The following is a 19,674-nucleotide window of genomic DNA, read 5'->3' as shown; positions in this document are numbered from 1 at the left end:
TCCATTGTATTAGTCAGCATTCCCCAGAGAAACAAAACCTATGTAATTATTATAAAAAACTGTCTATACACTTATGAAGGCTGAGAAGCTCCACAATCTGCCATCTGTAAGCTGGAGACCCAGGAAAGAAGGTAGTTGTAGATCCCGCCCAACTCTGAAGTCCTGAGGACCAGGATTCCCTAAGGTATAATCCCCAGGCTGAGGTCAATAAAAGTAGCAGTTCGAACAGAGAGAGAATTTTCTTCTTTCTTTTTCCACCTTTTGGTTTTATTCAAGTTCTCGACGAATCAGGTGATGCCCACTCACTTTGGTGACAGTGGTCTTCTTTATGGATTCGAGTGTTAACTTTATCTGGAAATATCCTCCCAGAAACACCTAGAATACTGTATAACCAAATATTTGAGCACATTATCAGTATCAGTTAGGTTGACACATAAAGTTAACCATCACACCAATCTTGCCGAATTTACTTAATTCATTCTAATGAATTCCAACGAACATCTAGAAAAAATATTAAAGAACCTTAACTATCACAGGTAAGCTGCTGGTGTTCTCCATTTTCAGTAGAGGTGATTAGTGTTCGTCATTATTCTGTAATGACACTGACTTCACAAATCATTCCACTTGAAAAGCAATCCTTGGCACGTTGCTTGAGAATTCATAGTTACTATTTTAAAGTATTCATATAATTTCTCTCCAGTTATCCTGAGAAAAGGAAACAATGTGGTTTTCTCAAATGTCCAGCCCTTAACTGCCTGAAGGTAAGATTCTTGGGTGACTATAAAAGTACAAACTCTTGGAGTTAACCATTTCAGCTGTGGCCATGGAGAAACTCAGACCCAACTTCATGCATTTGTTCTGGGTGAAAGGAATTTGCCAACCAGGGCAAGGAGGTTATTAATGATACAAAATAAACTCTATGGTGTCCACCTGGTTCTAAACAACCTGCTGCCTAGATCTAGGCACAGGGACACATGCAGAGCCAGCCAGTGCACTGGGTAACAGTGTGCTTGCCATTTCAGTGTTGTGCTGGGCAGTGTTTTCCATTTCAAGTCTTCATAAAACAGACAATGTTGTTAAATACTACAATTTTAAAAAGCAATTAACATACCTTGTTTAGAAAACACTTGACAAAAAAGTGTATATTTATAACTATAAAGAAAATCTGTGATTCTACAATTATTTAAGTAATACGTAAAAAAGAAGTAATCTCATATATTTCCTCAAAAGCAAGTAGTTATAGTAAGCAAGATTGGTTATTCAACACATTTAACATCAGTTATTGGGTCTTGGGGACATGGTGATTAATATATAACATTTGTTCTAATACTTAACACTTTTGTTAAAAGTTAAAGGCATCTGAAAATCTTATAAAGGCTATAGAACTTCTCAGAAAAAAGTATTTGTACAAAAATTTTAAAAAATGCGTGTCATATATATTTTTCAAATTATTTTTTTCCATGATAAATAATAAGGGATGAGGAAAAAACAACAATAATAATATACTCTGTTATGATCTAAGAGTCAGTTACTGGATAAGTGAATTATGTATATTATTTTATCAAATCTTAAATATTCTACCAGGTTGCATTATTGTCCCCATTTTACAGATCAGGAGACCGAGGCTGAGTGGTTATGTAGTTTACAACGGGGCCACTTGACAAGGAATGCAGAACTGTTAAGCCCAGGTTGTCGCTAATTGCTCTGAGCAGACATAAATTTGGTTTTCAGGTAAGTAGATGTCAGGCAATGAAATAAAATCCTAAATGGTTTACTTGTGTATACACCTAGGTTCTCAATTGGCTGTTTGTTATTATATCCATGTAATGTTAACTATTAAAAAAGAGTGTTTACTTCTCACTGTTTTGTGTGAAAATAGAAAAAATGAAAAGGAAGAAAGTAAGATGCATGCGACTTTGGTAAAAATAATTATGTTGCTCACAGAGGAGACATCTGCAAAACATAAAGAAAATAGACTGCGAAGTCCTGATTGCATGAAATAGGACTGAAACTCTGTCCTTTCTTAGTTTATGATGTCATGCAATCCCTTGACTCATTTCTCTAGAACTCATAGTTACCCATCATTTGTAGAGTAGTCACATAATTTCCCTCAAGCTATCCAGAGGAGCTACAAAAAATAAAACAATGATTTTATGTCGTTGCTTTGCTAATGCCCTGGGAGCTATTCAGCCCACCCACATTCTATCAAGATGCCAATATGGGAAGAATAAGCTCTTTGTAACACAAGGCAATATAATTTCAAGAATGTGGTGTTGTGTGTGCCTGTAATCATTATAAAAATATCTATTCAAGTAACCCACAGCCATCTCGTGATCCATCTCTTTCATCCAGTCTTGCATCAGATCATTTCAATATAAAACTATCAAAAGAAGGCCTTCGTAAACTGAAACCCAGGGTCTAATTCACTTAAGAACCTGATCCTCTGCAGTGTGTCTATGCGCTTAATTCCATGTCCTAGTGAGGCCAGAGCACAGATCGCAGTGTGGCCAAAGTGGTTGCTACCATTCACCACATTTTTAATAATTAATATGAATCATTTTTATGATGGCAGCAGAGTCAAAAGTGAAATACGGATAGAGAAAATTGTACTTTTTCCTCTAGTTTAGTCTGATTTTGTACCCAACTTAATATTTTTTAAACAAAGAGAAGTATAATACATTTTTCTACATTTGTTTTATTTAGCAACTCTATTTTTACTGGGAGACAGTATACTGGTTAAATACACTAATTAAACACTCGAATCAGTAAGTATGCTAAATCATACTGCAGCTGGTTCAGTATACTGGTAAAACAAACAGGTTCTGAAAGTACGATAGCCTGTGTTCAAATCCTGGCTTCAAGGGCCATGGCTCTAACATTTTCCAGTGCATCAGAGTCACCTGCGAGGCTGTTAAAAATACACATTTCTGGGCCCCGTTTCCAAAGATTCTAAGTCAGTCTGAGACAGAAACCAGTAATTTGAATTTTTAGTAAGTTTCTAGGTGATGCTAATACTGCTGACCCAGAAACCAAACTTTGGGAATTGCAAATGCCAATTTCTTGGAGACTCAGTTTCCTCATCTATAGAGATGGTATTAATAGTACCTACTTTAAAAGGTTGATAACTTCCAAGAATACTATGATTAAGAAAAGAAACAAAGTTTATTTAAATGTAAATATTACCTAATTAAAGAAAATGTGCCTTTTTAGTTGTACTATTTAAGTAAATCCTCTATGTGATAATCTGGATTGACATTAAGGATATGTGACTCACTTTTCATTTTCATAACATAGTTCTTTGCTTGACCAAGGATTTTTTAATTGGAGCATGAAAATACTCATCTTCTCCATACTATTCAGAACTGTGATTTATACCCAGGAACACATGTGAGTGTTAACAGACACAGCTGTTTGCCTTCCAATTATTCCTCCTTCTTTCCTTTTTATCCTTGATTCCTAATTCCTCTAGATAGCCATCTTCCCAAGAATGACCACATGCTTTAGAGGCAGCTGGACACATCTTTCCCTACAGTGTCCCAATTAACCTAAGCCTCTTAAGGTGGCCCTATTCCCTGAGCATAGCATGCAGTTCTGGTGAAAGAGAAATGCTGGTTGAGTCTTCTGGGGGCATTTCTAAGAAATGGTCTCTGTTCATATAAAGTGACACTTAGGAAGTGTTACCCACTGTTTATTTTCTGGACCTGGAGGTGTCTGTATGTTGCCTGGTACCGCTAAATCTGCCTCATGACTAAAAGGGGAGTTAGCATGAGGACAATCTGATATAGTAAGGATGGAAGAAGACAGAGGGAAAGAAACCCAGGCCTTTGATTATGGGATTGAACCACAGAATTAACTCACTCTGGAACCACTATACCTTCATGTTCCATGTTATACAAGATAACACATTTCCTTATTGTTTAAACCATTTTCAATTCTATTTTCAGTTATTTGCTGCTAAAAGTGTCTTAACTGATAAATCAATTTATAAAGCATCTTATTGTTGAATTAATTAAAATAATCAGAGTAGTCATATGCCAGAGGCCTCATTTTAGCTAGAGCATTAATGGATAATGTGACTGAGTGAATTATTTAACTTCTCTTGGCTTCATTTTCCTCATTTGTATAATGATGGCATTGGGCTGGATCATCTCTAAAGTCATTCCTTCCAATTTTAAAATGCTGGAACCATTTGATTCCATGCCACATGAAACATATTGATACGATACTCATTGAACAATGAGATTATACATGTGTAACCTCATAACTACATAATGCAATGACACATATGTAACATAATGACTACATATGTGCTTTTACAATAATTGAATTGCAAACTAATCATATACTCTGATTTACCTAGAATGAGTATCTGGTCACTATCATGATGGAGTTAGTTGAAAGTTATAGCTCTTTAGGTACTATCACTAGAAATAATAGATTCTTCATAATATTTTTAAGTTGGGGAACATATGAAAATAATACTTCTTAAAGATTTTTCACATGGCACATTTAAATACATAAATATGGACATGGACAAGTACTTTAACTTAAAGTTATTTTATGTTAAAATAATGAGAAATGAGATTACTAGTTTTTTTCCTCTCTAGAAGTATACAAATATGCATATCTTCCACCCTTATTTGCTATTAAACAGACAAATTTCATGCAACTTAGTCATGTAAAAATGTAATAGAAAATTTTCTCTATAGCTGTACTTAAATTAGCTTTTGGCCTCATAGCCACTAATAAAAACAAAATAAAACAAAATAAAACAAAACGTGAACCAAGGTAGAGCATACCTCTTTCAGATTTTTAAAAAAATTTTATTTTAATTTATTTTTTCAAATACATTTGTCTCTGCCTACCCCCCACCACTTTCTCTTGCCGCCTCCCTCGTTCCCTCCCTCAGTCCTTCCCCTTTGGTTTTGTCCATGAGTCCTTGCTATATGTTCCTTGACTTTCCCCTTCTCTTCCTTTTTCCCGCCCTGCCTCACTCCTTCCCTCTTGTCTCTGTTGCTTTCTTTTCCTTTCAGTGTTGCTGGCCTTATTTTCCTTGCATCTTTGTACTGTTGGTTAGGTTCCACTTATAGGTGAGATCATATGGTATTTGTCTTTCGCCCCCTGGCTTATTTCGCTTAGCATGATGCTCTCCAGTTCCATCCATGCTGTCGCGAAGTTTAGTAGTTCTTTTTTTCTTTCTGCTGCGTAGTATTCCATTGTGTATATGTACCATAACTTTTTGATCCAGTCATCTACTCATGGGCATTTAGGTTGCTTCCAACACTTGGCTATTGTAAATTGTGCTGCTATAAATATTGGGGTGCATAGATTCTTTTGTACTGGCGTTTTCGTATTCTTAGGGTATAGTCCCAGCAGGGGAATCACTGGATCAAAAGGCAGTTCCATTTTCAGCTTTTTGAGGAAATTCCACACTGCTTTCCACAGTGGCTGCACCAGTCTGCATTCCCACCAACAGTGGACTAGGGTTCCCTTTTCTCCACGGCCTCACCAGCACCTGTTGTTTGTTGATCTGTTTATGATGGCCATTCTCACCGGTGTGAGGTGGTACCTCATGGTGGTTTTGATCTGCATTTCTTTGATGGCCAGTGATGCTGAACATCCTTTCAAATGCCTGTGGGCCCTCTGTATCTCCTCCTTGGAAAAGTGTCTGCCCAGGTCCTTTGCCCATTTTTTGATTGGATCGTTTGTCTTCTTGGAGTGGAGTCGAGTGAGTTCTTTATATATCTTGGAGATCAAACCTCTGTCTGATGTATCATTAGCGAATATATTTTCCCATAGAGTTGGCTTCCTTTTCATTTTGCTGATGTTTTCTTTAACTGTGCAGAAGCTTCTTATTTTGATGAGGTCCCACTTGTTTATTCTTTCCTTTATGTCCCTTGCTTTAGGAGACATATCAGTGAAAAAATTGCTGTATGGGATATCTGAGTTTCCTGCCAATGTTCTCCTCTAGGACTTTTATGGTGTTGCGACTTATATTTAAGTCTTTTATCCTTCTTGAGTTTATTTTTGTGTATGGTGTCAGCTGATGATCCAATTTCAATTTTTTGCATGTAGCCGTCCAGCTCTCCCAACACCATTTGTTGAAGAGGCTATTATTGCTCCATTTTATGCTTCTGCCCCCTTTATCAAATATTAGATGCCCATAGAGACCTGGGCTTATTTCTGGGCTTTCTATTCTGTTCCACTGTTCTATGGGTTTGTTCTTGTGCCAGTACCAGATTGTTTTGAGTATAGTGGCTTTGTAGTATAGTTTGATGTCCAGTATTGTGATCCCTCCTACTCTGTTTTTCTTTCTCAAAATTGCTGAGGCTATTTGGGGTTGTTTATGGTTCCATATACATTTTTGAAATGTCTGTTCTATTTCTGTGAAATATGTCATTGGTATCTTAATAGGGATTGCATTGAATCTATAAATTGCTTTGGGTAGTATGGACATTTTGATGATCTTAATTCTTCCAATCCATGAGCACGGTATATGCTTCCATTTATTTGTGTCTTCCTTAATTTCTTTTTTCAATGTTGTATAGTTTTCTGCATACAGGTCTTTTATGTCTTTGGTTAAATTTATGCCTAGGTACTTTATTTTTCTTCTTGCTATATGGAATGGTATTTTTTTTTCTGATTTCTTCTTCTTCTATTGCATTGCTGGCGTACAAAAATGCCTTTGATTTCTGAATGTTGACTTTGTATCCTGCTGTTTTGCCAAATTCACTTATTAGGTTGAGGAGTTTTTTGGTAGAGCTTACAGGGTTCTCTATGTACACTATCATGTCATCTGCAAACAATGATAGCTTTACTTCCTCCTTTCCTATTTGGATGCCTTTTATCTCTTTCTCTTGTCTGACCGCTGTGGCTAGGACTTCCAATACGATGTTGAAAAGAAGCAGTGAAAACAGACATCCTTGTCGTGTTCCCGATCTTAGTGGGAAAGCTTTCAGTTTTTGCCCCTTGAGTATGATATTGGCTGTAGGTTTTTCATATATGGCTTTTATTACATTGAGGAATGCCCCATTTATTCCCATTTTGCTGAGTGTTTTGATCATAAATGGGTGCTGTACCTTATCGAATGCTTTTTCTGCATCTATTGAGATGATCATGTGGTTTTTGTCTTTTATTTATGTGATGTATCATGTTTACTGATTTGCATATATTGAACCATCCCTGCATGCCTGGGGTGAATCCCACTTGATCGTGGTGGATAATCTTTTTACTGTATTGCTGGATGCAGTTTGCCAATATTTTGTTGAGGATTTTAGCATCTATGTTCATCAGCGAAATTGGCCTGTAGTTTTCTTTCTTTGTAGTGTCTTTATCTGGTTTTGGGATCAGGGTGATGCTGGCCTCATAGAAGGAGTCTGGGAGTCTTCCCTCCTCTTGGATTTTTTGGAATAGTCTGAGAAGGACAGGGGTTAGCTCTTCCTTAAATGTTTTGTAAAATTCTCCTGGGAAACCGTCTGGCCCTGGGCTTTTGTGTGCTGGGAGTTTCTTGATTACTGCTTCACTTTCCCCAGCTGTTATCGGTCTGTTCAAGCTTTCTGTTTCTTCCTCCTTCAGTGTTGGAAGAATATACTTTTCTAAAAATTTGTCCATTTCATCAAGATTTTCAAATTTCTTGGCATATAATTGTTCATAGTAGTTTCCGACGATCCTTTGTATTTCTGTGGTATCAGTTGTTATTTCTCCTCTTTCATTTCTGATATTATTAATTTGGCTCCTCTCCCTTTTTTTCTTGATGAGACTGCTTAAAGGCTTGTCAATTTTATTTATCTTTTCAAAGAACCAGCTTCTGGATTGGTTGATCCTCTGAATTGTTCTTTTTGTCTCTATGTCATTCAGTTCTGCTTTAATCTTGACTATTTCCTTCCTTCTACTTGCTCTGGGATGTATTTGTTGTTGTTTCTCCAGTTCTTGAAGTTGTAATGTTAGGTCTTTTATTTGAAATGTTTCTATCCCTTTTAGGTAGGCCTGTATTGCTATGAACTTCCCTCTCAGGACCACCTTTGCTGTGTCCCATAGGTTTTGGACTGTTGTCTGTTCATTTTCATTTGTTTCCAGAAATTTTTTGATTTCTTCTCTTATCTCATTATTGACCCATTCATTGTTTAATAGTCTATTGTTCAGTCTCCATGAGTTTGCAAGTTTTCGAAGTTTCTCTTTGAGGTTGATTTCCAGTTTCAAGCCCTTGTGGTCCAAGAAAAAGCTTGGTATTATTTCAATTTTCCTGAATTTGCTGAGGTTTGCTTTGTGTCCTATCATGTGGTCTATCTTTGAAAAACTGCCATGAGCATTTGAAAAGAATGTGTATTTTTCTTCTTCGGGATGTAAGGTTCTATATATGTCAGTTAAGTCTCTTTGATTCAGTGTGTCATTCAGCGCCACAATATGTTTATTAATGTTTTGTTTGGAAGATCTGTCCATTTTTGACAGTGGGGTGTTGAAATCCCCTACTATCAGTGTATTGCTGTCTATATCTTTTTTTAAGTCATCCAACAATCTCCTTATAAACTTGGGGGCTCCTATATTGGGAGCATATAAGTTTACAATGTTGATGTCTTCTTGATAGATTCTTCCTTTAAGTATTATAAGTGCCCCTCTGGATCTCTCTTTATGGCCTTTGTTTTGAAATCTACTTTGTCTGATACAAGTATCACAACCCCGGCCTTTTTCTCATGCCCATTTGCTTGGAATATTTTTTTCCATCCCTTTCCTTTCAATCTGTGTAGGTCTCTTGCTCTGAGGTGGGTCTCTTGTAGGCAGCATATGTGTGGGTCATGTTTTCTTATCCATTCAGCTACCTTGTGTCTTTTGATTGGGGCATTTAGTCCCTTCACATTGAGAGATATTACTGATAGAAACTTACTCATCTTTTCTCTTTGTACCTGTGTTCCTCTCTCTCTCATTCTTTTCCTTCATCTGCTTAAACCAGTCCCCTTAGCATATCTCGGAGTGCTGGTTTGGTAGAGATGTATTCTTTTTGCCTTCTCTTGTCTTGGAAACTCCGTATTTCCCCTTCTAGTTTAATGGAGAGCCTAGCTGGGTAGAGCAGCCTTGGCTGTAGGCCCTTGCTTTTCATGGCTTGGAATATTTGTTGCCATTCCCTTCTGGCTTGTAGTGTTGTTGAGAAGTCAGCTCCTAGGCGTATCAGGGCCCCCTTGTATGTTACTTTCTCCTTCTCCCTTGCTGCCTTGAGGATTCTCTCTTTGTCTTTGATAGTTGCCATTTTAATGATGATGTGTCTTGGAGTGGACCTCTTTGAGTCTCTCTTGAGTGGGGTCCTCTGTGTCTCCTGGATCCACGAGAGCCTTTCTCTCCTCAAATTAGGGAAATTTTCCATCATTACTTTTTCGAGGCGGTTCTCTATCCCTTGCTCCTCTTCTTCTCCTTCCGGTATCCCTATTATGCGGATATTATTGCGTTTCAGGTTGTCCTGCATTTCCCTAAATGCCTCTTCATTCTTTTTGAGTCTTTTTTCCATTTCTTGTTCTTTCTGGGAGCTTTTTTCTAACTTATCCTCCATCTCACTGATTCGATCCTCGGCTTCATCCAGCCTGCTTTGGATTCCTTCTACTGTGTTCTTCAATTCAGAAATGGTATTCTTCATATCCTCTTGTGTCTTTTTGATAGTTTCTATGTCCTTTTCCAGGTTGATATAGTTTGTTGTAAGATCCTGATAGTTTCTCTGCAGTTTCTCATAGTTATCTTTGAGCTGGCTGAGCTCATTGAGCTTCCTTAGAACCATTGTTTTGAATTCATTATCTGATAGTTCCCTTGCCTCTATTTCATTTAGCTCTCTCTGTGGGGAGTCCCCTTTTCCACTCATTTGGGGGGAACTTCTTTTTCTTCCCATTTTTGTGAGAGTCTGTTAAGTAATTTACTTATTTTTTTATTTATTTTTGCTTCTGCTTCAATTGGGCTGTCTAGATTTCCCGACTTTGTGGATTAAACTTCTATGGTTGTAGGCGGGTCTTTTTATTTATGTATTTATTTATTTTTCCCTTTACTTTTCTTTCTGGGCCTGCCTCTGATGATGTCAGTTGTTGACCCTATATGACCTTGGGTTGTTTGTTTGAGCCTTCCAGGAGTCTACTGCCTGTTTCTGACTCCTGCTTGGGGCAGCTCTGTGACCCTTTTGGTCAGGGCTGGACTATATTTTGGGATTGCTCTGTACTCTCACTGCCCGCTCCTTGATCGCGCTCCCCGGCCTGGGGGGATACCCCGCCTGCCTGGGCTCTCGTGTGCTTGCCCCAGCCCAGGGGGCTTATTCGTGACCTCGCAGACTCGTCTGGCCCCCCTGGCCAGCGAGCTCCCTGGCACTGGTCAGTGTAGGGTCTTCTATTGTGTGTTTTCCCCGCTTTTAGCTTTTGGGTGCATTGCTTGCCCTCGCCAAATGGGGACTATGGAAATGGGAGGAAGTCAGCTCCAGGACTCTCTGGTTAATCCTGTCTCCGGTCTCTCCTCCAGGGACTCTGGGCAGCTCTGTGACCCCTTCGGCCAAGGATCCACCACCTGTGCAGATTGCATTTCAATCGTGGGCAGTCTGGTTCTTGCGTGCCCCACTTTTGCCTCTTTGGGGTCGTGCCTTTCCAGCCCACAATGGAGACTACAGAACGGGGAGGGAGTCGGGACTCCCCAGTTCTTCCTCCTGTTCTTTCCCCAACGCCTCTGTCTCCAGTCTCTCCTCAAGGCTCTCCCAGCCAGTCTGCACTTAGCCCCCCAGCTCACCCGCACACAAGCTGTGTGCGGAGCGCACAAAAGGCAGGTTAACTGATTCCCTTATGACTGAGCGAGGTGGTAGCTGCAGAGTGGGAGGTGTGTTATCACGGGGCTCTACCGGCTGCCGTGTCAGTTCTCTTCACAAAGTTTTCCTCACCAGGGTTTTCCCAGGCACCAGCCCACCCTGCTGCCGCCTCTACCCAGAGACCAAGGAGGGTGGCTGCCACCGCAATTTTTGCGTTGGCCCTTTAAATGTCTCTTTGCATCCCCAGCCACCTGTCTCTGGCAGAGAGCGCCCCTAAGCTTTTCGGGGTTGCATTTTGTCTGTATTTTCTTGGTTTTAGCTGCTGTAGTTTAGGGGTCCCTGTTTTTGATTCAGACCCCGTTCTTCTCGGGGGAAGCTAATTGGCCGTTTCAATGTCCCTCTGGTGCTAGTGCCTGTGGGCACCCAGCTCACCCTCCTGAGCCTCCACCGCACTTCTTACCCATTGGGATGTGTGAGAGTCGAATCCACTGTCCGCGGCTCCAAGGCTCCTCTCCCACTATCGTTTCATTGTTTTCCAGGTGATTACTCCACTATTTAGTCGCAATTCCAGTGTGGTCTTGGGAGGAGGTCAGCGTGACTCCCATTCACTCCTCCGCAATCTTCTCTCTAAGTCCACTTTCAGATTTTTGTTAGCTCCTCTGGATAAATATTTTTCAACTCAAAAGTTTCTCACCGACACCTTCCATTTCCCTTCTCTTTAGTTCCCAGATGATTATAAGAGATGTGGTTCAGTCATTAACATCCAATCCCAGTGTTTCCCAATGATATAGAAATATCCCTTTGCTCTTAAATAATTGGCATTTATCTATGTTGTGTCTACAACTGAAGTGTCCATCACTACCATTCTTCTTCAGTCACATAATTCCTTTTCTGTCCTCCTTGTCCTAATTATAATTTTTTTCTCATTCCTAGGTCCAACAGCTACTCAGCCAATCGCCTGTCCTTGGGGACAGACTCTTCCACTCCCACTAGGTGGCTGAACAACTCAGGTCAAGCAGCTATCATAGTTCTCTGTTTGTTTCTTTCTGATGTCTGATATCTCTTTGTCCACCCTGTAACTATCTCTATATGATATCTTCTCTATTCCTCCTATATTTTTGTGTTGTTGGAAACATCTACAAACTATGCCTAACAGGGTTCCCACCATTTATACTCTATTTAGGTCATGATGATGTTGAAATGAGGGCTTTTTAAGATGGTATGAGTGTAACCACCATCTTTAGCTTCACCTTAGAAGCAAGACACAAGTCTATTCTCTGGTGACTACCCCAAACTTCTTTGGGTTCTTCATGGAACCCTCTGTCCTGGGGCTCAAACTTGGGAGGTAGTATCAAAGCTCTGGGCCCCCTAGCTTCTGATCCCTAGGCATGTCCTTTTGGTTCTCCATTCACAGCTGGCTGAGTATAACAAATTCTGTATTCAGTGATATCGCTTTGGTAGCTTTAAATTGGCCTTTGTTGGTATATTTACATCGTGGAAAGAGGCAAACACCAGGAATCTGGGCTTTATTCTTACATTGGTGACCCTGTTATTAAACACTTACATTCACAAAACTAGGTTAAATTCAAACCATGTGGATGGTAAATTTGGGTTATTGTTGGTGAAAGTGGAGAAGAAAAAATTGGTGGAGAGAACTGATATCTACCATGTTCTAAAAGATTGTTGTACTTTTAAAATATTTTATTCAATCTTTCCATATACTACTCTAGAAAATTATTTAGAGGTTCAACATCAGAAGTCAAAGTAAGAGAATTGGTCCTGGAGAATGGCTTTCCTCCATTGCATACCCTTCCTTTTGAACTACTCCTCAACTGGGGCAAATCAAGTGAATTTTGAACCTGAATTGTATTGATACAATACTACCTCTGTGAGATAATAGGGTTTCTAGATTGTGCAAGTTGGAGACAGAAGTGCTGCCCAGGGATTTCTGGGAACGGACCAACCCTCCCTCCCTCCCTCCCTTCCTCCCTCCCTTCCTTCCTTCTTCCTTCCCCCCTTCCCCCTCCCTCTCCCCCTTCCTCTCTCTCTTTCTTTCTCTTTCTCTCTCTCTCTTTCTTTCTTTCTATAAACTGGACTGGCTATTGTTGAATCAGGTGTAAAAGCAAGGAGAGACCAGTGCTTTTGAACATCCCTTTTAGTAGAAATATTAATTGCAGAGAACGTATAAAAGCCTTCCTAGTGGTAATGCTGGCCCTAATTACAAAAGGTTCTCAAATCTCTCACAGCCTCATGTAGCACAGCCAATGCTACTGGAAGATACACATAGCCCATGAGAGATTTCATGGGACCAAGGAACACTGTACTAGTATATGTTGCATTTACTCTTCTTTTCAGTGGTCAACACCCTTTCACCTAGATTCATATTCATAACCCAATTGTCTTCTATGGAGTCTGGGTCCAGGTATACAGAAGGTCTTGTTCTGCTGGGGAGCACTAGATTTCTTTGCATAAGAGAGGAAGAAGCATTTGAATCTCAGGATCCATCAGGGTGGGAGTGGGACCTTGGTAATAAAAAAGCCATGTTCTGCATAATGTCCTCCTTTCAGTGGCTCCACTTATCTTCAGCAAAGTTGATTAAAACTCATGAAATGACTTGTGAGAGTAGCTTGCTTTTGAAACTCAAGAAAGAGGCTACATCTTCTCTAGTTTAATCCAGTCCAGCAGAGAAAATGCATCTATTGAACAAAGAAGAGCCTAGAGAGCAGAGCTGTGGAATTTGCAGCAAATCTTAAGAGCAAGCTCATTGGACTGGCAGAGACCTTGGAGTGATAAAGTCTGTGTAGGTGGTGCCGTCTCTGCAAGGGGTGCTGCTCCCACTCAGGTTGAGTATGTGTATATATAAAAATGTGTAGACTATTTATTTGCTTAAGAAACCATTTCTACAAAAGTGAGTTCCATTAATTCATTATGATGAAAACAGTGGAAACATTTAATTCAGATCAATTTCAGAGGATTTTCCTAGGGAGTTTGTAGAATCTCCATTTTGGAGTCTACAGTAAAGAGGAGTTAATGATTCTGAAAATATATGTTTATATCTGCCCTAGTACAACCACCCTAGAAAATTGGTTGGCAGTATCTACTAAAACAAGCCATACACATATTCTATGACACAGCAATTTCACTCTTGGGTACATATACCACAGAGATACATACATATATTGCCAAAAGACATAGTTTAGACTATTGATAGCATCATTATTCTTAATAGCCAACAAGTGAAACAACATAAATGTCTATTTACAGTAGGTGGACAAATGACTTGTGGTATTGTTATACAATGACATACTACAATGAATCATCTACAACTGTGTGAATCTCACAATGATGAATATGTGTGAAACAATATTGAGTAAAAGAGCATACAAACTGATGATTTCCTTCATATAAAGTTCTGAAACTGGCAAAACTAACAGTTATCCTTGTGGGAGAGTGGTAATCATGGGAAGGGTCATGAGGGGGCTTCTGAGATGCTGCTAATTTCTTGATTTGGGGGATGTTTATTTTACTACAGACTGTATACTTATGATATGTATACTGTAGTGGATTGAATGTTGCCCTCCCAAAATATCTATACATATCAAACCCTGGAAACTGAGAATGTTAATTTATTTGGAGAAAGAGTCTATGTAGATGTAATTAAGTTAAATATCTTGGGATGAAGAGATCCTTCTAGATTATCTGGGTGGGCCCTAAATCCAGTAACAAGCATCTTTTAAAGATACACAAAGGAGACAGACAGAGGAGGAAGCCAAGTAGTGCTTGGAGCCCCCAGAAGCTAGAAGAGAGGCACCAATAAATTCACCCCAAGAGCCTCTTAACGGAATACAGACATGCCAACACCTTGTTTTAGAACTTCTGGCCTCTGATACTATGAGAGAATCAATTTCTGTTGTTGTAGGCCATCAAATTTGTGGCAATTTGTTAAAAATATCTCTGGAAAATGAATACACACACTTTTCAGTATGTTTCTCATATTTCAATAAAGTTTGCATTAAATGAATACCCTACATTTAGCAAGTTGTTGATAATGACGTAAAGATTATTTTAGCTTGATTTCTCAGGTATTTAACCTGCTTACAATTAAGGGTTTGAGTTTCTACCTATGCACATACATATGAATCTTTTGTCCTTTTGGGAAGAAGAATCCAGTCTTTCTGACACAGACTTGTTGGCGTGGGCCACACCGATGCTGCTCTCCATGTGAAACTGCCTTGCCCTAGTCTCTCTTCATCTCCACTTATTCCGTATAATGTTCTTCAAACAATTGACCATATGTAACTTTGCATGTGACTTGCAGTCTCTTCCATTATTCATTTCTGTCATAGGGCAATTCTAATGTGATCTTCCAGGAAATCTTTATAAAATTTGAAAAAAGCCGGAGGCAATAGGAGACCCAATTTTTGCATGTTATTGTGCATAAAGATGAATAGACCAGCCTCTCAAAGTGACTAAACATAACCACATTTTTTACTTAAATCTGTTGAAAACCATTTAAAGATATCAGCTTCATAACTCACTGCAAGGGTTTACAAATCCCCTTTTCTCTTCTTTGCTCTAACTACTGATCTCTTACACTTCTTCAACACCCAGAAGTGCACTCTTTTTACCCAATATTATCCAGCCCTCTACTGTTTGCTTTTACCTATGGTTTTCCTTCTCTCCCAGGAACAAACCTAACTCCTTCCTTTGAAAATCCCATCTTTGCTTCTGGGTTTTGCTTTCCTTCTCAAGGTTCTACCACCAACTGTAGGTCCTGAGTTTACATATTCACCTTTTCTCTTGAAAGGCAGGAGTGAGGCTCAGTGAACAAATAAAACTTCTGTTTTGCTGGTGAAGGGTTGGGGGAGGGATATAGAGGAAGAAAACACTTCGAAACTAGTAACTTTTCTTTATTCACTTCATATTACTACTATCGCTTAAGGCAACAGAGAAAGCCTTGTGACGGCCAATGCTCAAAACTGGTGAATGAACATTCTTTGATTCTAATATTTTTTTCCTCTCTAGACTGCAAGCAAAGCGAAACTCAGTTTCTATCTTAATAGTTGAGAGAAATTAGGCAAAGACTCTTTCTCAAAAACTAGCCATTGGATATTTTACCTACTTAATTTTCCTGTCTACCCAATGATTATAAAATTTTTAACTTTGATTTTACAGATGAGGATCCAAAGTGACAGAATATTTAAGATTATGTGGGTAAAATTTATCATGCCAAGATTCAAATACAAGATTGTCTGATTCAAAGCGCAAGGCCTGCTTACTATTTTAATTAGTATTAAGCAGTATGTACTGAATTAGGTCACCAGGCATTATTTTGCAGGCAGAAAATATAGAGATAGAAGACACAGTCCCTGGCCTCGAAGAGCTGCAGTTCCCAGATGTTTTCACTACACTTCACAGACTACATTCCATGGTTCTTCCAAATTCTGATCCAGTGTCATATTTGGAACCACATCTTGGTGTTTTGCATATTTTCTTTTATAACTTGCACTAATTCACAAGAATATAAATTCCTCCTACAGGTGATTTATTTAACACATAGCATTTCAATGTCAATCAAATGTTTAACAAGCAGCAGTTTTTAAGAACTGTCTATGTTGGCTGATCATTGAGTTAGATAATGTATTCAGTAGATATGAAAGGCAGTGAGATATACTAACCCTCAAACTGTTTGCTGTCTACTGAGGAAGACAGTCTTGACTGAAGTCCTGGTAAGTAGGTGTAAGACATAAATTTCTGTTGCTTGAATTTGTGATAATGAAAGCATCTTGCTACAGGGGTCAATGTGCGAGGAACAGTGAAATTACTGGTACATTTATAGATAGTAGGTTGCTTATATTGTAGGTATATAGACAGATCTGAGGAGAAGCTAATCTGTTAAAATTTGTGTAGTATGATGTCTCTTTCTCATGCTGGAAAACCTAAGATTCATTTACCTATTTTTACAACATTCACCTAGAAAAGTCAGTGTGCCTCAAATGCAGAATGTGGTTTTCATGAAGCCATCTTTTTATATCCAATTTCCAGTTCAACTGATGGTTTATGTTTTAGACCTTTTAAGAGTCGGTGAGGAAGCAAAGATCATAAGAAGGATACGAGGACAGCTATGGCAAGAAGGTCATGCTGAAAACTAACAATAGAACAGAGATAAACAATTTATTTCTCCTCATTCTTTCAGACACCAGGTTCAGTATTGCTTATAGTTTTAAGCAAACAAGATTTGATTTTCTGAAAATGTGTTTGCTGCAAGGTGAAAACTGTGTATGCATATGAAGGGTTTTTGTGTACTCAGTACTTGGTATATAATGCATTAATATGTTTAAAAATTCTTTATTTTTTTACACAGTATATGAATAAATTCTTAATGAAAAAAATTATAGTTTTCCTTTTCATAACTTCCTCCCTCTCTACTTTTATATTCTCTGCCCTATAACTGAACCAATCTTAATTCCATTCAATAGCAGTAACCATGGTTAATAGAGAAAGACAGACATCCTTCCAGACCTTTTTCTATTGATTGATTTATTTATAGATACACACCTATATAATATACAGTTTTTTGTTATTATTTTGCATAAATAGGATTATAATGTATTTATTATTCTTTACTTGCTTTTTCAGTTAATAGTGTGGCATCAAAAATTTTTTTATGTCAGTATAAATAGATATTTCATGTTCCTGTAAGCTACTGGGTAGTATTCTATACTATGGGTGTAGCATAATTATTTTTAACTAAGACTTTACAAATGAAAAATTGAGTTTCTACTTTTTCACTATTATACAGTGTTTTGTAATACCTTCTTTATATATACCTAACAAGTGAGAGTACTTCTCAAGGACAGCATTTTGAAGTAGAGTTTTGAGGAATACTACCAAATTTTCTTCCCAAATGATGCTCTAATTTACATGCCTACTAATAGTGCATTAGTGTACCTATTCCATAGATTTTTGCCAGTACTGTATATTATTAATATTTTAAAATTTTACTAATGAAGAAAACAGAATATTTTTCTTTGATTTGTATTTCTCTGATCATATCAAGTTTGAGCAACATTTTCACATGTGTATTTGTGATTGGTATTTTTTCTTCTACAAATTGCCTTTTATTGAGAAATTGTCAGTGTCTGACTGAGGGAAAAGTCTTGTCCAGCTGTCCATATATATGTACATATATATGTGTGTGTGTATATATATATATATATATCCCTGCAAAGACCACACTCAAATTCAGAGGAGACTGAATGTTAATATGATTAATTTTCAGCTTTACTTAGTAATTTCTTAATATTGAAATTAACTGTTAATATCTGGAGTCGCTTATCAGAATCATTACCTTTTCTTTGTCTTTGCCTCTTTGGGGGACAATTTTCCATATTCACCTTCAAATCTGAAGAATTCTTTTATTGTACCTCAATTCTTCTTCATTTTCAGTAGAAGGCAGTACTTGATAACTACAAGCTCACTTAATTTGTAACCTATGTCTGCCATAGAATACCTCTTATACAAATATAAACAAAATCTCTCCTTTCCTCCTCCTTGTATTCCCTACACCTCCTGGGAAAGGAGCCAGCCTATCCTGCTTCTGCTCCACCTGACCACCTGGCTCGTAGCCTCACCTACTGAGCAGCTCCACCTGGGAGCTCCTCTGCTTTAGGACTGACTATTCCGTGCTCAGAACCCAGGTCTCAGTTCTCCCACAGGGATGATGTTGCTAGCACTAAAGTGGCTTCAAGGACAGAAATTAGAGGGAATTACAAGCTTAAAACTGGATCTTGACTAGGACTTTTTTTCCCCACTGTCCAAAGGTGGAAAACTAAAAATGTAAACCTCTCATTCAAGGTTTACCTGATTTCCTAGTCTTGCCTCCCTCACGATTCCCCCTCTTCTCTTCGTTCTCAGTGAGAGGGCTTGCTCTGCACCAAGAAAGCAGCCGAGCACAGCGGTGAGGAGCGCGGACTGTGGAGTCACATGTCTGAGTTGGAATCCATCCTTATTTCATGATGAAAGCTGTGCAGTAGGCAGTCCCAAAGATGGCACCCAATAATCCTCACCTACTGGTGTTCATGCCCTTGTGCAGTTTCCTTCCAAAATGAAGGAGCGGTGATTTGTGTGACCAGTGGAATATGGCAAAAGGGATAGTGTGTGAAACCTGAGGCTAGATCAGGCCGTTACAATCTTTGCCTTGCCTTCTTAAATCATTTCCTGGGCACGGGGGTGGGGGGGAGGCAGCGGGGTGACATGGGGACACTCACGCATCCTGGGAGAGGCCCAAATGGGGAGGAACTAGACCCTCCCACTAAGAGCCAGCACCAACTGGCTGGCCATGAGGATGAACCATCTTGAAAGCTAATTGTCTTGTTCCAAACTTGCCGGTGACTACAGCGCCAGGTGATATCTGACATTTTATGAGAGATCCTGACTCAGAATCACCAAGTCAAGCTTTCCTTGTAGACCTGACCCCCAGAAACTGTGAAACATAGAAATAAATTGTTATTGCTGTTTTCGCTAAGTTTTGGGGGTTTGTTATGCACCATTAGGCAACTACTACAATCTATGTGATCTTGGGCGGTGTCCACATGTGTAAGATGATAATAGCCTCTCCTTAATAGGGCTGTTGAGAGGTTCAGTTGAGTCAATATATGTCAAATGTATATATTAGTACCTAGCACATGGTAATTGCTGTGTAAGTATTTGCTAAATATTAATTATTTTTTAGTGTATCAGTCTATACTATATCCAGTCCTTTTAGGAACTCCAATTCCCAGGTCTGGTCCTGGAGTCCAGGTGCTCCTATCCCATTCAACCAGGATACTATGTCCCACAGTGGCTTGCCCATTCCCTGGAGTTTGGGTTATGTGGACTAGATGAGAACCACTCTTATTTTTTTAAGAAAATAT

This window comes from Pteronotus mesoamericanus, unplaced genomic scaffold (genome assembly GCF_021234165.1).
Source record: "Pteronotus mesoamericanus isolate MK-2021 breed Mesoamerican mustached bat unplaced genomic scaffold, CSHL_Meso_final scaffold_167, whole genome shotgun sequence".
NCBI classification, from domain to species: Eukaryota; Metazoa; Chordata; class Mammalia; order Chiroptera; family Mormoopidae; genus Pteronotus; species Pteronotus mesoamericanus.
This window is presented reverse-complemented; position numbering follows the sequence as displayed.